Source organism: Salvelinus sp. IW2-2015, linkage group LG7, assembly GCF_002910315.2.
Source record: "Salvelinus sp. IW2-2015 linkage group LG7, ASM291031v2, whole genome shotgun sequence".
Taxonomy (NCBI): Eukaryota; Metazoa; Chordata; class Actinopteri; order Salmoniformes; family Salmonidae; genus Salvelinus; species Salvelinus sp. IW2-2015.
In genome coordinates, this window is record NC_036847.1 from 18230793 (window position 1) to 18243718 (window position 12926).

General features: G+C 42.1%; 1 pseudogene; it reads right to left on the reverse strand.

Annotated features, from left to right (window-relative positions):
• Positions 1–149: 149 nt before the first annotated feature.
• On the reverse strand, positions 150–10449 carry LOC111966936 (protein polyglycylase TTLL10-like; annotated as a pseudogene).
• Positions 10450–12926: the final 2477 nt, after the last annotated feature.

Below are 12926 nucleotides of genomic sequence, written 5' to 3' on the forward strand. Positions count from 1 at the left end.
ATCTGTTTTGGTCAGAGGATAAACATACTTTATTATTTTCATACATGATCTAGGGGTTTTCTGTAATGAAAAGCTAAGCGGGATTCCTTTCATGGCGAGGTTCCATATTGCTGCCAACTAACCAAAATGAGTGTCTCAGTGTGAATATATCACAGCTCCGTGTGCTCTTTCTCATCTTTCTCTTCCTTGGCTGAGCTCTGTGTGTCTTCACCTGGCTCCTGGCCCCCCTCTCCTCCCTGCCCCCCTTCCTTCTCCTGTTTGTCTGTCCACACGGGGCAGCTGGTGCCGAGCTGGGCCAGGTGGAACTGGATGGGCCTTAGGGAGTAGCAGAAGGGTTGGGCCTGGTCGGGGTGGGGGGGGGGGGGGGGCAGGCTTTGGTGACTGGCAGGCGTCACACAGAGAGGTGAAAGCCTTCGCTCAGAGCCGGGATGGAAAGGGTCATGAAGGTGCTCTTCACCTGCAAGAGGTCTAGGGGCTTGCAGTGTTGCGTGTTCCCCCGGGAGCCACTGCCAGAAATTGCTGAGCCGGAGCTCCAGCTGAGTGCGGTCTCGCTTGGGGGGCCGAGTACTGGGTTTTGGTGTGGGATGGGCTCTGGGGGTGCCTGCTGGGCCTGTGGGTTGGTTGGKAGCAGCCTGCAGGGATGGATCATTAAGTGTAGTGACAGGGACAGGAGGGTCGGCGGCGGGGGTTGAGTGGTATCAGTGCCAGTGAGGGATTCAGAGACAGCCATCATGACTGTAGGAGAAACTATGTTTCTACAATGACCTCCCCAGACACTGATGCTACAGACTCGGCCTTCTGAGTCCTGCTGGTGGTGGAGAGCTTTTGGGTGGAGGCACTATTTGAACGCTGGGCTTGGAAGTGTACTGCTGTTTTGCTCCTGCGGCTRAGAGCAGGGACAGGGGCAGTCTCCTCATTATACAGTAGCACAAAGTTCCTTTTACTGGCCAGTGGCAGCAGCTTCAGCCAACAGTGACACTTGCTGAAGATCTCCAGAGTCAGACATGCAGGAGATAAGGCATAAGGCAGTAAGCCCTGAATAACCAACAGCTGGGTGGTAGCTACAGTATTACACATTAGGCTATTTTCAACACTCCAACAGAAAAACAGAGAGCAGCCACACGGGCAAACTAATAAATGAAAGGGGAACTGGGGACACATCAACAAATCATCTCGCTATCATGAATTACGAAATKAAATTAGTTTATTTCTGAGATCAGCTGCATTTGAGGAGAAATTATTTAGGTCATATAATCCAACAGAACTGTTAAGGTAGTGTGTGCTCACCCGAAGTCTCCTCAACAGTACTGGGAATCACTTCCTTCAGGACCTTGCAGTTGGTGTGGTGGGCTGGGTTACAGTTCATCTTCAACAGCCAAACCTAGATTAGGACAGACCAAGACACAGCAAGTACTTCAGCTGTTAATTTCACCAATCGCTCACTAATACATTGAAACGCACACACACACACTGTATATTAAAAAMCAATTAGCCTTAAAGTTCTCGTCAATCATGAAGTCAGCCAATCAGGTCAAAGTACCCAGCACCCAGTCCCTAGGCAGACCCTTGTCAACCCTGAGCTTGTCATTGATGTAGGTGTTAAATCAGTCCATGAACCAGACGGTCTCCTCCTTCAGCACACTGTACAGAGGGTTTTTCTTCTGCTTGTACTGTGGGGAAACAGCAGGGGGATCAAGATACACATGAATGGGCCAGAGAGAGAGAGTTGTTGAAAGTGGACTGGTACCATTATTTTATGACCTGGTTTCTGGTCTATTTTCATGCAGTATCCTATGGCGATGCATCTGTTGACAACCTGATTCTGAAATAGTGAATCTCAGATTATATTACTAAACTTGCAGGTCAAGGGATGCAAAATAATTTTGCAAGCTGAGCAAGAGAAGCGTCTTTTTTCTACTCATCTTATTGGTCAAATGGGAAGAGCTGTTGTGGGAGTTGGGGTCATAAAGGTCACAGGAAGTGCAGGTAACCATGGCGAAAGAACAGGTGTGTGAGTGTGGCGCAGGCAATGAGGAAATAAAAGCACACGTCAAACTTTCTCGCCTTCAGGAGCAGAGTGTTCTGGACATACCTGAGGAAACATGAGTTATTAAACATTATAATCCACTTGGCTGATCTAGGATCAAGCCAGTCCATATAATCTTATTCATGTTGATCTATAAGCTAAACTGATCCTAGACCAGCACACATACTCTGAATCTTTCTGAATACAGGCCCAAAGCATTGCATCTACAGTACATTTCTTTTAAAAACAGATCTTGTATTCCCTCTGTTGGTAAGAAATGGAATAACATATCGGATTCTGGTTGACACTGGCAACTTTGCAATTCATGGAGAATTTTCAAACACTTTTCTTAAATTTGGTTTATACAAGCTGCTTGGCTGCCGCGGAGTACTACAGTATAACCACATTGAATTAAACACGAATTCTCGAATGGATATGATCCATAGAAAATGATAGAGACCTCTAGTGGCCATTGAGGACATCGCCAATAAGGACATCCACCACTTCAAAGTAGTCAACTGAGTGGGACTTCCAACTTCATTGGCTGATCCCTCCTGGTGACCTTGTTGGAGTCATGTCCAACCGAGTCATCAGGAGGGATCAGCCAATCGTGAAGAAGAAAATTGACTACTTCAAATTGGAGATTGCCTTAATGGCGCTGCCCATGCTTTCACAGACGCTATAATGGCTCAGCTACAAAGATGTCTTCTATCTATCTCTATGATATGATCATATCATCTGCAATTCCTTATGGCAGACAGAGTATTGAATGTCCTAATAGAGTAGTGTTCACAGCCCTAGTGTTCACCCACCGCTGCACGATGCATGCCTGGGGCAGGCGAAAACGCAGCTTCCTGTTGCATTGACTCTCTGCGATGTTCTGCAGCTTGAGTCTAAAGGCTGAGATATCAACCTGGTTCTTCAGGAGGAAGATGCCCGCCCCTGCTGAAGGCCCATGGGTTTACAGATCAACACGCTCATCTCCTCATCACACATACCTAGTAGCAACGCAATGGTCTTTTTAGAATATCTCATGTAATCTTGGATTTAAAAAATGATGAGCAAGAGCAGTGTGTGGGTTTCTTTTTTCTTTGACGTTATCGCATTATTCCCACGTGCCTGCAACAAGATAAGTCAGATGTGTGCGTGCGTTTTTGAATATCTTATAAGAATATCTCAATAGTAACCATTGTAGTTACAGTTGAAGTCGGAAGTTTACATACAGTTAGGTTGGAGTCATTAAAACTAGTTTTTCAACCACTCCACAAATTTCTTGTTAACAAACTATAGTTTTGGCAAGTCGGTTTAGGACATCTACTTTGTGCATGACACAAGTAATTTTTCCACAACTGTTTACAGACAGATTATTTCACTTATAATTACCTGTATCACAATTCCAGTGGGTCAGAAGTTAACATACACTAAGTTGACTGTGCCTTTAAACAGCTTGGAAAATTCCAGAAAATGATGTCACTTTAGAAGCATCTGAGAGGCTAATTGACATCATTTGAGTCAATTGGAGGTGTACCTGTGGATTTATTTCAAGGCCTACCTTCCAACTCAGTGCCTCTTTGCTTGCCATCATGGGAAAATCAAAAGAAATCAGCCAAGACCTCAGAAAAAAATTGTAGACCTCCACAAGTCTTGTTCATCCTTGGGAGCAATTTCCAAACGCCTGAAGGTACCATGTTCATCGTACAAACAATAGTACGCAAGTATAAACACCATGGGACCACGGAGCCGTCATACCACTCAGAAAAGAGGACACCGTCTCTTAGAGATGTACGTACTTTGGTGCGAAAAGTGCAAATCAACCCAGAACAACAGCAAAGGACCTTGTGAAGATGCAGGAGGAAACAGGTACAAAAGTATCTATATCCACAGTAAAACGAGTCCAATATACACATAACTTGAAAGGGCGCTCAGCAAGGAAGAAGACACTGCTCCAAAACTGCCATAAAAAAGCCAGACTAGGTTTGCAACTGCACATGGGGACAAAGATCGCGTACTTTTTGGAGAAATGGTCTGATGGAACAAAAATAGAACTGTTTGTCCTTAATGACCATCGTTATGTTTGGATGAAAAAGGGGGATGCTTGCAAGCCGAAGAACACCATCCCAACCGTGAAGCATGGGGGTGGCAGCATCATGTTGTGGGGGTGCTTTGCTGCAGGAGGGACTGGTGCACTTCACAAAATAGATGGCATCATGAGGGAGGGAACATTATGTGGATATATTGAAGCAATATCTCGAGACATCAATCAGGAAGTTAAAGCTTGGTCGCAAATCGGTCTTCCAAATGGACAATGACCCCAAGCATACTTCCAAAGTTGTGGCAAAATGGCTTAAGGACAACAAAGTCAAGGTATTGGAGTGGCCATCACAAAGACCTGACCTCAATCCTATAGAAAATTTGTGGGCAGAACTGAAAAAGCGTGTGCGAGCAAGGAGGCCTACAAACCTGGCTCAGTTACACCAGCTCTGTCAGGAGGAATGGGCCAAAATTCACCCAACTTATTGTGGGAAGCTTGTGGAAGGCTACACAAAACGTTTGACCCACGTTAAACAATTTAAAGGCAATGCTACCAAATACTAATTGAGTGTATGTAAACATCTGATGTCACGCCCTGACCTTAGTTATCTTTGTTTTCTTTATTATTTTGGTTCGGTCAGGGTGTGACAAGGGTGGTTGGTTTAGGTTTTGTATTGTCTAGGTGTTTTTGTCCTATCTAGGGTTTTTGTATATCTATGGGGGTATGTTTGTATGTCTAGGTATATGTAGGTTTATGGTGGCCTGAATTGGTTCCCAATCAGAGGCAGCTGTTTATTGTTGTCTCTGTTTGGGGATCCTATTTAGGTTGACATTTTCCATTTTGGTTTTGTGGGTTGTTATTCTATGTTTAGTTGCCTGTTTTGCACTAGACATATTGCTTCACGGTTCATTTTGTTGTTTTGTTAGTTTGTTAAGTATTCTTCGTTCATTAAAAGAGTTATGTACTCTTATCACGCTGCGCCTTGGTCTCCTCCTTACGACGACCGTGACATTAGAGAGCCTTTTTATGTCTCTATTTTGGTTTGGTCCGGGTGTGATTTGGGGTGGGCATTCTATGTTTTCTATGATTTTGTATTTCTATGTTTTGGCCGGGTATGGTTCTCAATCAGGGACAGCTGTCTATCGTTGTCTCTGATTGGGAACCATACTTAGGTGTCAGGTTTTGGCCAGGACTGTTCAGGTTTTGGTCACTAGATGTCCCCATTGCACCTTTTTTGTACCTTTTGTTTTTTCCTTGCTCTAATTATTGTTTGCACCTGTGTGTCGTTCCCTTGTTAGTATTTAAACCCTGTGTGTTCCTCAGTTCTTTGCTCAGTGTTTGTATGTTAGCACCCAGCCCCAGCCTTGTTGTTAACATATATTTCTCTTATTGGATTTTCCAGAGGTTCTCTGGTTTAGTGCTTGTGTATTTTTGAGTAGTCTTTTGAGGTTTGTTTTTCCCTGCTGTTTTTACCACTTTGTGGAGTTTCTTTGTATTTTGGAGGATATCCATTTTGTGCCTCTTGGCTTTATTTTTGGACGTGGTGGATTTATATTCTTTGCCTGAAGATCTTGTCCTTTTATTAAACCACCATCTCTAGTACTGCTGAGTCTGCCTCATCTTCTGGGTTCTGCCGACTATTAGTGACTGTTTCTCTCACCGGGTCCTGACACTTAGGTAGCCCTTTTCCCTCCTTTCAGTGTGGGAAGTTGTCTTTGTTTGTGGCACTATAGCCTTAAGCTTCACGGTTGTTTTTGTGTTGTTTATTGTTTTTGTCGGCGTCATCCTAAATAAAAGGAATATGTACGCTCACCACGCTGCGCTTTGGTCCTCTTCATTTGACGGCCGTGACATCTGATCCACTGGGAATGTGRTGAAAGAAATAAAAGCTGAAATTAATAATTCTCTCTACTATTATTCTAACATTTCACATTCTTAAAATAAAGTGCTGATCCTAACTGACCTAAGACAGGGAATTTTTACTCGGATTAAATGTCAGGAATTGTGAAAAACTGAGTTTAAATATATTTAAATGTGTTTAAGGTGTATGTAAACTTCTGACTTCAACTGTATATGTCACCTATACTGATGAATTAGTAATAGCACCTGTGCTGACTACATTACCTATATGTCATAATAATGACTTATTTATGTCACAAAGCAATGGGAAGAGCACTGGCAAATGCAGCTCTGTTCTGTTGTTCTCCAGGCAGTATATCTCACTGGCTCACTCAATCACATGGGGGTCTCACACAGATGGTGGTACAGTATCTTTGGATTTGTTTACTTTGTGATACCTGCGTGTTATATTTCACCTGATTGTTGTCATTTTGCTGTAGTCTTGAGATATGCTGTTTCAGTTGATAACGATATGCAGATGCATCACTGTCATCCTTGTAACTTAACTTTAATTAAAGTTATTATAAACTGCATGTATGTTTCTACTTTTATGAAGAAACATGATGAACATTGCAAATTATACTGCTTCCTTCTTCTACGGCAGCTGAGTCATAAGTCTATTTGTGCTTTGGTGTTAAGTGGGAGAACTGACTGTGTCATGCTTTCTTCAACCCCTGTCTCTCTAACAAACCTTCTTACTGAAGAAAGCACACACATCCCTGGGTCGCTCGTCTTTTCAGTTCGCTGCAGCTAGCGACTGGAAGGAGCTGCAACAAACACTCAAGCTGGACAGTTTTATCTCAATYTCTTCATTCAAAGACTCAATCATGGACACTCTTACAGACAGTTGTGGCTGCTTTGCGTGCTGTATTGTTGTCTCTACCTTCTTGCCCTTTGTGCTGTTGTCTGTGCCCAATAATGTTTGTGCCATGTTGTGTTGCTACCATGCTGTGTTGTCATGTGTTGCTGCCTTGCTATGTTGTTGTCTTAGGTCTGTCTTTATGTAGTGTTGTGTTGTCTCTCTTGTCGTGATGCGTGTTTTGCCCTATATTTATATGTTTTTTTAAATTATACATATTTTTTTTTATCCCAGCCACCGTCCCCGCGGAAGGTCTTTTGCCTTTTGGTAGGCCGTCTTGTAAATAAGAATTTGTTCTTAACGACTTGCCTAGTTAAATTTAAGGTTAAATAAAWAAAWAAATAAACAGGTTTGAAATTTGGAGAGACATAATGGTGGAAATCCTTCTGAGGCGAGGCGGTAGGGACTTTTCAAAGGACTGTGGGTGTCATGGCTTCTCCCTGTGTAGCTCTCTCTGTGTCTCAGACCTGCCCTCTGCCGACATGTCTCTATGGCAACAGAGCAGGTTTCTCTTGTGATTTTATCACACTAGCCTGCTGGGAACTGATTTTCTGTACTCTACAGTATGTACCGTAACTTTCCAACATAAAATCAATAATAATAATACATTAAAATCACAAGGACAACTATTGTGTCACTCAAACCTGTCAGTTACGAATGATTTGTTTTCATAATTTGCTTTCATTGTCTCTTCCATGAAGCACAAGTTCCTTTTTCAACTCTAGCCCCCTACAGAATCTAGTTCTGTATTGTAGTGTGCTGTTATTGGCGCATCATCGTGTAACTGGAGGCGYTATATTTGACCCGGGCCCATTTCTACCTTCCCTCTGGGCAAAGAAAACCTCTCTCTCATCCCTCACTTCCATGTGGAAGGTAGCGGGGGAAAACTCCTCAATTTTCAACCTCCTACAAGGCACAGAAGCAGCTGTTAGATGAAAGGAAGTTAAACTGTCTTATTTAAAGGGATAGTCTACTTTTTCAAATTTAAAAACGGTTCTAGGAAAGACGACACCATAGGGAAGTAAATATTTTCTTTTTTACTTAGAAGTTAATATAGAACAGTGACCACAGGCTAATACTTCCGGGAACGCTGCCTCACGAAGCAGACTTGACAGACCCGGGTTTGGGGTGTCAATGAGAGAAGTGAAAAATGTGTCCTTAGTTGTTCATTTTCTCAATTTCTCAAGGCACAACCCATTATTGACAAACTGACACGTTTTCATTTTTGTAAAAAAAATACTTTATATCGAAGGAGTGCCTTGATTTCATGGCCTGCACATACAGATTTTGGCGAGACACAACTGTTAGACCCAAAGACGTGTTTCTGCACGAGCTTAACTATCTGTCCATGACATCGCCTACAAGCGTGATCTGAGATTTATTTTGGAGAGACAGTTTCTAGGCATCTTATTAAACCATATTTTGCAAAAAAAAKAGAAAAACATTACAAAAAGGCCAATAGCATCATTAGTTATGTTTTTAAATGAACACTAGATGGGGTAAGTGTTCAAATTGAAATGTTTTTATTAATGGGCGACTCTTTTAATCATGTTAATGGTCTTTATTTTATGTAAGCTGCACTGAAATTCAGTTTTCTTTCATGTAAACTGCCAAAGTGCACCATTGTGGCACATGTATTTGTGAAAATTAAACCTATCTTATATCTTCGACTGTACTGTGAGAGGCCGATGCACCCTCTTTGTCTCAGATGCCTCACCTCAGTCCTGGACTGTGGTTGACCTTGCTGCTGATGCAATCATACTCCCTTAGGTTGCTAAGGAGGACGATGTTAGTGGTCAGCACCTTGTTGTTGGGGATCTGGTACAGAAGCTGTTTACCTACAACAGGGTTTCCCAAACTCGGTCCTCAGGACCCCAAGGGGTACACGTTTTGGTTTTTACCTAGTACTGAACAGCTGATTTATTCAACTAATCATCAAGCTTTGATCATTTGAATCAGCTGTGTAGTGTTAGAGCAAAAACCAAAATGTGCACCCCCAGGTCTCAAGGACTGAGCTTGGGAAACGCTGACCTACAACATGATGACATATTCAAAACCGTTCTCCTTCCTATTGTTGTCCTCCACAAAAGACACAACATTTCAAACACTGAACCCAGATATATATTTGGTGCTTATTTAGAAATAATCAAGACTGAATTAAAATGTAATGTTACTGTCACTGTATTGATACCTCTGAGGGGTGAACCACATGAGCTTGTATAGTACAGCTACCTTCTTTGAAATTGTAGTAGGAGACAGGAGATTTGGTCTCGGACCACTTGAGTTTAAAGTCCTCCAGTCTTGTCGTAGATCCGTTGCCATCCTCTACTCTCACAATAGGAGGTTAATACTCTAAATATTTAATCAAGACCTATGTTGAATTGTCTTAAAATGTCACATCATTGGTATAGGGGAGTGACTCCTTCAAAGAAAAAGAAGGGCCCCGGGCCCCTGGGCTCCTCTGTCCCTCTCCCTCTCTGGGTACGGAGGTAACAACACCACCCTGGGGGATGACCTCCTGCTCCCACTGAGGCACCGCTCCTCCAAACACACACCTTCCACACCCAGAAATATGGATTAAAATACACACACACAAGCATGTATACACTCGCACACACACGCGCACGCACACACACCTAAACACACACACACACATGCATACACTCGTAAAGTACATACATGCATACAACACTTGAATTTAGGTATGTTTAGTGTAGTACAATGGAGCTTCCGTGCCCTACTCATGTGTGAGCCTTCAACTCTGCTATTCACTAAGGCTCAGGCTGCTACAGTAATAACATAGGGTCACCCAAGCCTTCTATCTATTTAACCCTTCAGGAAGCCAAGACCATGCATTGTTGGATAAGATATGCATCTCATTTTACTMATCATGCTTTAGTGGTATACTGTATCGCTCAACTGACTCAGAGCGCCAAATTCTATTCAGCAAGTGTCAATAGATACTATAACTACAAAGGTGGGAACTCCAGAGAAAGTATTTTTTCCTAAACTATAAGAAATAACTTTGGTTGGACACCGTCTTTTCTTTTCTTTGTTCACGGAAGCACATAGGAACTGTTTTGCACTGTATGAGTAACTGGCAGTTTATGCCTCTCCTGTTACGTATTATCAAAAAACTTGAACAGAAATAATAGAATTAAACAAAATCCAAAATGACATCCTACCATTCCCCACACACACCTGGCCCTCCATTCTCTGTCGGCCCCCCTCCTCCGTGCTGCAGACGTCTCCTGGTTACCTCGGAGGCCCGCCTCCTTGTATTTTGCGGTTGGCCTTCCCCTATACTGGGTTCTGATGTCACTTCCTGTATCTGGTTGTTGTAGGCCAGGGACTTGCTGTCTCCCACCTCCTCCTGCTGTGTTGAACCCCTGGCTCTGGCTCTCCTTGGGCGTTGTTGTCTCCACAGACCAGCTGGGTGTCCAGCAGCCCTCTAATATTCAACTCTTATAAGACATGGAGCCCAATATACACTCAGGTTTGACAACTGATGTACAACACATTATGACAATGGTTTTGATACTGATATTTTTGTTATGCAACCCAGTTCTCCGATGACATCACTGACCGCTGACCCAGATAGTGGGAGTACTGGAGCAGGAGGAGTTTTTCCATTCATCGTCAAAGTGGTACAAATAGTTTTTTTCATTTATAGCCTAGAACATTTTGTCAAATTGTATCATTCTTTTATGCTTTATAGATAATTAAGAATGAAAATAAAAATGTTTATTTAAAGTAATTAATATGTCACCAAATGCATGAAATGTAGGCCTGTTTTGCAATATGCAGAATCGGGTGTTAAGCAGAAGTAGGTAGGCAGTACGTGATGACCTCTGACCTTATCTAGAGCTGGTCCTGTTGCACACTGATGCCTGTAGAACTGGAGGGAAAACTTGAGATATGCATATGGCTAGGTCCTAAACACAAGCCTTTTATGTATGCATTTCAACCAGTTGTCCACATGAGGCCAAGAAAAGGAGAAAAAAATTGCCCATGCACAAATGAAATAGTGTAAGCCAATATGTTGCAATTCAGTGTTAGTCGATGTAGGTCTTGGTCTGTACCATGCCAACTGAGTAATAAAGTGTGTAAACAACCACTGGTTGCATGGGAGATTGGTGCTTTGGCAACAGTTAGATTGAATCTTGCAACAATACCACCACAAAATATACTACTCAAGGATATGAATACCACTTGCACGCCACCTCCAAGTTGGGCGTCATTCAATATTAAAGCCCTTCCCAACAATGCAGAGAGAAAAAAAGAGAAATAATAGAATAAATACACAATGAAAAACAATCATTTGGATATATACAGGGGTACCAGTACCGAGTCAATGTGCAGGGGTACAAGGTAATTGAGGTATATATGTACAGTACCAGTCAAAAGTTTGGACACACCTACTCATTCAAGGGTTTTTCTTTATTTTGACTATTTTCTACATTGTAGAATAATAGTGAAGACATCAAAACAATGAAATAACATCACATGGATACATGTAGTAACCAAAAAAGTGTTAAACAAATCAAAACATAATATATATTTGAGATCCTTCAAAGTAGCCACCCTTTGCCTTGATGAAAGCTTTGCATACTCTTGGCATTCTCTCAACCAGCTTCACCTGGAATGCTTTTCCAACAGTCTTGAAGGAGTTGTTGGCTGCTTTTCCTTTACTCTGCAGTCCAACTCATCCCAATTCATCTCAATTCGGTTGAGGTCGGGTGATTGTGGAGGCCAGGACATCTGATGCAGCACTCCATCACTCTCCTTCTTTGTCAAATAGCCCTTACACAGCCTGGAGGTGTGTTTTGGTTCATTGTCTTGTTGAAAAACAAATGATAGTCCCACTAAGCGCAAACCAGATGGGATGGCGTATCGCTGCAGAGTGCAGTGGTAGCCATGCTGGTTAAGTGTGCCTTGAATTCTAAATAAATCACTGACAGTGTCACCAGCAAAGCACCCTCACACCATCACACCTCATGCTTCACAGTTGGAACCAAACACCACACACTCATCAGACCTAAGGACAGATTTTCMCCGGTCTAATGTCCATTGCTCTTGTTTCTTGGCCCAAGCAAGTCTCTTATTATTATTAGTGTCCTTTAGTAGTGGTTTCTTTGCAGCAATTCGACCATGAATGCCTGATTCACGCAGTCTCCTCTAAACAGTTGATGCTGAGATGTATCTGTTACTTGAACTCTGCGAAGCATTTATTTGGGCTGCAATTTCTGAGGCTGGTAACTCTAATGAACTTGTCCTCTGCAGTAGAGGTAACTCTGGTTCTTCCTTTCCTGTGGCGGGTCTCATGAGAGCAAGTTTCATCATAGCGCTTGAAGGTTTTTGCAACTGCACTTGAAGAAACTTTCAAAGTTCTTGACATTTTCCKGATTGACTGCCTTTCATGTCTTAAAGTAATGATGGACTGTTGTTTCTCTTTGCTTATTTGAGCTGTTCTTGCCATAATATGGACTTGGTCTTTTACCAAATAGGGCTATCTTCTGTATACCACCCCTACCATGTCACAACACAACTGACTGGCTCAAATGCATTAAGAAGGAAAKAAATGACAAATTAACTATTAACAAGGCACACCTGTTAATTGAMATGCATTCCAGGTGACTACCTCATGAAGCTGGTTGAGAGAATGCCAAGAGTGTGCAAAGCTGTCATCAAGGCAAACTGTGGCTACTTTGAAGAACCTCAAATATAAATTATATTTTGATTTGTTTAACACTTTTTTGGTTACTACATGATTCCATATGTGTTATTTCATAGTGTGGATGTCTTCACTATTATTCTACAATGTAGAAAATAGTCAAAATAAAGAAAAACCCTTGAATGAGTAGGTGTGTCCAAACTTTTGACTGGTACTGCACATATAGGTAGGGATGAAGTGACGAATATGATAAAGTATGGATAAAGTGAGAAATATGAGAACAGAGTGTCAATCAAATGGATTTACCAGTTTTCCAAGGCATTGTATCTAACAAAAGTGCAAAATAATATTTGATAGTGGATGCACACATGCTTTTACATACTGGTATTATAATGAAAATGAAAAATCTATCCAGGGGGCATTTCTTTCAAGCTAC